The 8,511-nt window shown below is 28.5% G+C and overlaps 1 pseudogene; it reads right to left on the reverse strand.

Moving 5' to 3' along the window:
• Positions 1-3,049: 3,049 nt before the first annotated feature.
• On the reverse strand, positions 3,050-4,392 carry LOC145640536 (heat shock cognate 70 kDa protein 2-like; annotated as a pseudogene).
• Positions 4,393-8,511: the final 4,119 nt, after the last annotated feature.

Genomic DNA, 8,511 nt, shown 5'->3' on the forward strand with positions numbered 1-8,511 from the left:
CAAAAAGTACATTATTTAAATAGAAACAGACAAGTAATTTTGGTTTCCCTAAAATGAAATACAGTTTGTTGCAAGAAAGTGTGTAGGTGTCATAGGGCATTATAGACAAACTAAAGGAAAATCGTCAAGATGGAGACCCTAAAGGGACTAGTACTGAGAGTGAAAGAGAGGGATCATGGGGAGATTAAACGAGGTAGAAGGAGACCGAAAGTGATTTGATTGGAAGGAGTGAAGAAGGATACGAAGCATATGAATTTGAATGAGAATGAAGTATTTGATCGTAAGGGAATGACGAAGAAGATTTTTATGGATGATTATATGGAATAATTACTTTTAATTAATGAAGTTAGTTGACCCCACTTATGGAATCAAGACTTTGATTGATTGAATATAGTCACGTGGAATATTGTTTGATTCACCTCAACAAGTTTTTTAATTATTCAATCTTTATAATTTTTATATGTATGCAATGAAATTATTGGGGTATCTAGCTCAGGGCAAGCTGATGCTCAGCATAACAAAATTAGTTATGAGTTTGTTACAGCATTATTACAACTGGCTTTTCTATTAGAAAGTTTGTTATACCTTAATTCTGCTTTCATATAAATATGTTAGAAGCTTCTTTGTAATTCTCTAATTCAATTCTTACAAAAATAAAATCCTCCCAATTTCTCTCTATTCTCTTCTTCTTTCTCTCTCTAAAATTCATCAGTTCATAATTTCTATGATTTTCTACAGAAATATATTATTGGTCAAACAAGTATATTGGTAAATTTACAAATCAACACGTAAATAATATAAAGAAATAGAAGAAATAATAAAAAAGAAAAAACCTTACCACAATGGGTGAATAACTTTGTCAACTATCCACAAGGCCACAATGTGCATTTACCTAACATAAAAATTTAAATTTAAAGTAAATTCTAGGCATGGGGTGGGCCAAGGCCCAATCGTGCCCCTTGGGTCAACCCATGGAGGTATGACCCATGACTCACATGAGTATACATGAAAAAAAAACCTATAATTGAAAATATAAATACGCGTACAATAACATGAGAGTTATAACACCACATGTATATTTTAACTTTATATGAGTATAGGAAGTAAAACTATAAAAGTCATACTTTGTTTTTTTTAGTCATAAAGTTTTTTTTTTTATTTTTATTTTTTAAAAGAGAACCTATTTCGTTGTACAATAAATTAGAGAAGAAATCTCATCCAAAACTTAAAATAAAATGAATTTTCATCTTGCAATGTATGAATTTCCATATTGAATTGCAATATATGAATTACTCATTAATTTCGCGTTAAAAGTGGGTTTAACTTGATAAGTAAGCATACTGCTTAATTGCTTATAACCTTGTGCTGAAATGATCAATTGCGTATTTGACAACTAGTATCATGGCCTCATGGGTGCTTAATGACTTTCTTACCCTGTTTTTCAACTGTTAGGAAATAAGGATGTAACTGTGTTTGATTAATGCGGAAGTGCGGAACAAATCAATGAAAAATAAAAACGAGAAAAGCAATAAAGAAGATAAACAAAGAACACAAGAATTTACGTGGTTCAGTCAAATTAGACCTACATCCACGGGTGGGTGATTCGAGAGCTTCTTCACTATAATGGAGAAAGAACGAGAGAATAATAAAAGGAGTCCTAAATCTAATGGCTCAAAAGGTATGATCTAATTGATTAACTAAAGAGTCCTTTTAGAACACAAGGAAACCTAATAAAAACCCTAAATTGTTGCCCAAATATACTCAAATAGCCGTCATAGAAAAGATATAATTTTAGGAAATATTCCATAAATTATCCTAGAAAAACCGAACTATTGAGCTATAGCTCGACAGCTAGCTCATGCCTGCCGCAAGTCCTCAATCCTCATAGGGTCGAGCTATAGCTCACTCGAACCAAGCTATCACCTCAAAATCACTTGTAGTTTGAGAGATATCTGCATTTAAATTCAGCCCTACTAGATTTCGAGTCACAATTTAAGATCAACTTTCAAATACTAAACACACTCGAAATAAAAATTGTAGAAAAAGTAAGATGGTTGATCCAAGCAAAATTGACACACTAAATTTAACTTTTTATCATTGTTACAAGTCTTTTAATCTTATACTAGGGCAGCTAACGCGCGCATAATAGCTAGCCATATCCAAAATCTCTTTCGATTTAACCTTACATTACAAATTTAGTTCTTGACAACTTTTTAATGAGAAAAATACATAAAAATATATATTAGGGGGTATAAATTCCATGCATTATTCTTAATATTTTTTTTTTTTAACAAGTAATCATTATTAATGACAGTGAATAAATAGTTTAGATGGTATAATTGTCCAAACACTATTCATTACAAAAACTTGTACATATTAATTATTACTGAGGGTATATATGTGAATAATACATATTAATTGTTAATGAGGGTATATATGTAAATACATATTTTGAAGGATATAATTGGCATAACACTATTTATAAGAGTAATTTTGTACTTAAGGTAGGGATAGGGATACATTAATGCATCAATATAGCACAAAACACTGTAGAAGCACAAAAAGTATGCGCCAGTTAGTGGAAACATTTTTGTCAAAAATTGAGTAAAGCAAAGTGTTAATAACTTTCAAAACCTATCTAAGACGAAATATAAAAAATGTTAGGAAAGGGAGGTAGTACTAGGCTACAAGGCCTACAACAATACAAGTCTTAAAACTGGTATTGTAAACCATATCGATTTGTCTGAGAACTATAACAAGGCTCTAATTGGCCAAGAAGACGATTAGACGAACAAGTAACATGTAAAATACGGAAGCTATTCACAAGTATAGCAAATTAAATTAAGTTCTGTAGTATAAACAAAACAGATCAAATGATCAATATCCTTTCTCACCATACCATCAAAACCCAATTCCTGACTAAAATAAATTCAAAACCCCAAAGCATCCTTCAGAATTCAAGCACAATAAAACTAACTAACATCCTTCTGTAGCCATGTCGTACAGATTATTGGGGGTCGACGACAGTATCTCTGGTAGCAGACCTTCGTCAAGGCATTTCTGCAATGATAGGGTCAAGAATACTCTTCAACTCGTTTAACTTTTCCTCATACTCAGAAACTTGAGTGAGATTGAAATTCCAATCGAGCCACTGAGTAGTCTTTTCAATTGCATCATTCATCTTGTTAGCCTCCTCCTCCCGAAACTTCTTCCAGCAAACTCCTACCATGTCCCACATACTTTCAGCATAGTTCTGCAATGCAAGCTTGGCTTTTATAGCTTTTTTGTACTCCTCATCCTCTGCCTTGTACTTCTTAGCCTCCTCTACCATTCGATCAATCTCCTCTTTGGATAACCTACCACTGTGATTTGTAATAGTGATTTGCTTCTTGTTGCCAGTCCCTATATGCTGCGATGACACCGTTAAGATGCCATCATTATCGATTTCAAAGCAGACATCAAATTTTTCATGGCCTTTCAGTGCTGGAGGGATATTGTGCAGAGTAAATCTACCTAAGAAGTTGTTGTCTACGGCAATGGGTCTTTCACCCTCATATACACGAAATTCAGCGCTTGTCTGATTATCAAATACAGTGTAGGCATTACCCGACTTTTTCACTGGGATGGTAGTATTTCTTGGGACAAAAAATTTCATCTCACCACTATGAAGCTTAACTCCAAGGGACAAAGGAGTGACATCTACTAGTGTAAAGTCTTTATTGTTGTGTACACCGCTCAAGATTGCAGCTTGAATTGCAGCACCATATGCAACAGCCTCATCTGGGTTAATGCTTTGGCAGAGCTCCTTCCCATTAAAGAATTTTTTCAACGTAACAGTTGTTGTACCTTTGGAATCCTAGTTGACCCACCAACAAGAACAACAACATCAACATCATCTTTTTTCATCTTGGCATCTTCCAAACATTTCTCAACAGGAACCATACAATTTGTAAACAAATCCATGTTCAACTTTTCGAACTTGGCACGGGAGATAGTTGAATTGAAATCAATACCCTCATAGAGACAGTCTACATCAATACTAGTCTCGGTAGCTGATGAGAGCATCCTTTTCGCCCTCTCACAAGCGGATCTTAACCTCCCAATAGCCTTGCGACTTTCACTGATGTCCTTGTTATGTTTTCTCTTAAATTCAGCCACAAAGTAATCAACCATTCTACTGTCAAAATCCCCACCACCTAAATGGGTGTCTCCACTAACTGCTTTCACTTCATAAGTCTGTTTACCAATTCTAACCAAAAATACATCAAATGTTCCACCGCCAAGATCAAATACTAACACATTCTTACCCACCTCTTTCTTATTTGTGGTAAGTTTGTCAAGGCCATGTATTCTAAGAGTGTTGACTAAAGTCTTTGATTGCAAGTAACCAATTAATCGTCAAATTCGTCAATAGTTGCAATGAAAACAATTTATAGTCATATTAACCATCCAATTAAAGAAGATAGGATTTTTTTTTATACTTTTTTTTTAAACAAGGATTTTATAAGGATAAAAAAGTTATTTATAAGTTTTAGTATAGGATAAACTAGATATAAGCCCGTGCGATGCACGGTTCTAGTAAATATTTTTATTAATTTAAGATTTTTTTTATATGAACATCATTCATTAGATATTTGGATAAAATTCCTAATATCATAAAATAATTTTACGTGGCGCTTGAATTTAAAATTCCAAACCTTATTCTTTAATTTTGCTTAGGTGACAATTTAATTTTTAATAAAAAATAAATGACAAATCATTTTATTTATTCGTTAAAATAACTCCTTTGCAAATGCCTTTTTTTATATAATCGTTCTCTTTCAAAATGTTTTCTCATCTAGAATATTTTAACTATTAAAAAAATTAGGGAAATCTTCTAATTAAATTTCTCTCTATATATAAGGAAAAACATAGTGATATGAGATTTAGTTTTATTCGTTTCGATGAGTACATTATTAATATCTAATCATCAATCAATCAATCAATAACTATATACTAAAAGACACACCAGCAATGACACTTGTCATCTCCTGGTGTATCCTTAGATTTTTTTTTATTATTTAAAAAAAAAAAAAAACTATTTAAGAAAAAAATCTTTTTAAATATATAAAGTATTATATTAATTTTCTACAAAGTGTAAGAAAAGATTTTGATGAATCTTTCCAAAATAAAACAGATTGAGAATCATAAACTTAAACAAAAAAAAATCAATAACTATATACTAAAAGACACACCAGCAATGACACTTGTCATCTCCTGGTGTATCCTTAGATTTTTTTTATTATTTAAAAAAAAAAAAAAAAACTATTTAAGAAAAAAATCTTTTTAAATATATAAAGTATTATATTAATTTTCTACAAAGTGTAAGAAAAGATTTTGATGAATCTTTCCAAAATAAAACAGATTGAGAATCATAAACTTAAACAAAAAAAAAATTAAGTATAAATTCTTAAGTCTTAACATACTTTGTTATGGACTATTTTTGGTAGGAAAGACATATTAGGTACTTTGTACGTTAATTAGAACAAGATTATATATTTTGTTGATTTTGTTTTAAATTATGTAATAGAACGAAGTTACAAGCTGAAATAACGAAATGCGAATATCAAATCATCAAATGATGCTTTATTTATTTATTTATTTTTATTTCCTTGCATGATTTATGATTAGAATTTAATCTATTAGTACTGTATAGATACTTCAATAATACATGCCAAGAACAACACATATTGATTATTCTTAGTGTAATCTTTCCTGTCTTTTTTTTTTTTTTTTTTTTGGTAGATTTTCAATATTCAATTGATATGAATATAACATATGGAAGTTAAAAAATATAATACAGTGTTAATTTTAAAAATAGTTATTGAAAATTACCGTGCATGACACGGGACCTAACCTAGTTTTTATAATATTTGATAAGGAGAGATTAAAGATATTTATGATCAACGATTTACATCCATATATGTAAAAAAGATAATTATTAATTTTTTAAACAATTTAAATTTTAATTGTTCATTATTCGTTATTTTTACCTAGCAAAATTCTTAAATCTTATTCGTCACTTTTTCTATCTATACTTTGCTTATTTATTTTTGTTTAATTTTGAAATTGGATGAATTTGGTAATTGTTGTTTATATATTGATGGAATTAGAATTTTTATTTGGATGATATGATTGGATATTAGAGAAGTTGTTTATGAAGATGAATTTGCATTTGAAGCTGAAAGGTTAAAACTTGATCATTCATTTGAACTCGAGTTTTTATAAGAGGTAAGCCCGTGCGATGCACGATTTTTAAATATTTTATTTTGTATATTTTTTTGTAATTTCTTAATATTTTTCTGTTTTTATTTTCTATTCTATTATTTTAACATTAATTTAAGGTAAAATATTTTGTTAAGTTTTAAATTATTCTTATTCAAATTTAACTTATATAGAAATTGAATTTATAAATTGAAATAAATATTATCTCATTCATCGGATAGTTAGATAAAATCATTAAATCAAAATATATTTTTTAATTTCTAATTATTTGTTAAAATAATATAAATCCTAATGTAAAAGATAATATAAAAGATAATTTTTATTTTTTTTAATAATTTAAATCTTAAATTACTATTTTTTGTTTTCAATTCTCAAATTTCATTTGTTAATTTTTTCTTAAATGACAACTGAAAATTAAAATTCTAAATTAATATATAAATATAATTTTGTATGAAAGTATCATATCATCAGATATTTACCTAAAATCATTAACATCAAATGATAATTTATATTTTTTAAATATCAAATTATAATGTTTAGTTGTTTCAAAAAAAAAAAAAAAATTTAGTTTTTTAAATAATATAAATCCTAATATCTAAAGATAATTTTTAGTTTTGTAACAAATAAAAATGATAAAATTTAGTGTTCTTAAATAATTAAAATCTTAATAAATTACTATTCGTCGTTTTTACCTACGTGGCAAAAATTTAAAATTTCATTCGTCACTTTTGTTTAGGTGGCGAGTGATTTTTTTTAATTCTAAAATAATATAGAAATCTAATTTTTAATTGGTCGAAAATATACCTTTTCTTATGTGGCGCTCTCAATGCTCTCCGAAAATGCCTACTTTATTTATATATATATATATATATATATATATTAGATTTATAAGGATAAAAAAAATTGCATTTACAAAAGATAACTAAACGACACTTACAAATAATTCATTAGATTTAGTTACATTGCAGACATCTATGATCTATCGCCTTAATAAAATATTCCATCCGAAGCAATACAATATGTGAGTTAGTACTATTAAATTGGTTATATGAGTGAATATACTCATATGATCTTCTAAATACTTCCAAAGATTATGAAACCATAAATTTTTAATCTTCAGCAACGAACCCTAAATTTTAGTTTGATAACAACATACAATTGACCAATGTTATGGTAGTAATAAGACTTATAACAATGTATTCTTTCAATTGTATTTTCTACTCACTTTTCATTTTAGGTAGGTTTTTTTTTTTTTTTTTTTTTTTTTTTTTTTAATTTTCAACTCACTTTGTTTATTGTTTAACTCACTTTGCTTTATTTTTTAATTGCATACATAATCCCCGTCAAAAAAAAATGAAATTATTTTTACTGAAATGAACTTATTTTTACTGAACTGAACTTAATTTTACTGAACTGAAATTACTTTTACTGAACTTAAATTATTATTACTGAACTTAAATTATTTTTATTGATTTTCTTTTATAATTCTTCTTTAAGAAAACTGAATTTTACTGAACTGAACTTATTTTTACTGAACTGAAATTAATTTTACTGAACTGAAATTATTTTTACTTAATATTATTTTTTTAAAGGTGAAAAGAACAGGGCTTTACTCTTTCAATTCAACCCCATAATTACACATTTTCATGCTCTCTCTTTTACTTTTTTCACCATTTCTGACACAAACCCACCTTTTTATACTCTCGCTTACTAAATTTTACACCCACTCACATCATAAAAAAAAAATTTCTTAATTTGTGTAATTATAGCAAGTGAGTAAATATCTAGCATTATTTATTAAGTTATCAGCATAGTTCTCCCTAGATATCCAAAGCAGATAACTTTAGAATACATGGAAGACAACAATCTTAACAATCTTTGTATTTATCAGCCTCATTATAATTGAAAGTATCAAGTAAAATAGCTTCCTCCTATATGAGCTTCTGATGTCTCTTTGCAAATTTGTTTCTCCGCCTTTTCACTGTCAAGGTCCAAAATACAAGTAGCATAGTTCAACAAAGCTTGCTAAATGGAGTCGGATTTCTAGATAAAAGGATCTAAAAGAGGCTTATAACAGTACTAAAATCAGAAGGATTAAAAAGTAGTCAGGTTCCCATTATCAAAACCCCTTACAAATAAAGCATCAACATAGACTATTGACAAAGTAATTCAAACTATTTGTCTATTAACACCACAAACTAATTTTAGACCAAAGATAGTATATTCACAACTCACACCAAAGCTCTG

This window comes from Chenopodium album, chromosome 7 (assembly GCF_948465745.1).
Source record: "Chenopodium album chromosome 7, dcCheAlbu1.1, whole genome shotgun sequence".
NCBI classification, from domain to species: domain Eukaryota; kingdom Viridiplantae; phylum Streptophyta; class Magnoliopsida; order Caryophyllales; family Amaranthaceae; genus Chenopodium; species Chenopodium album.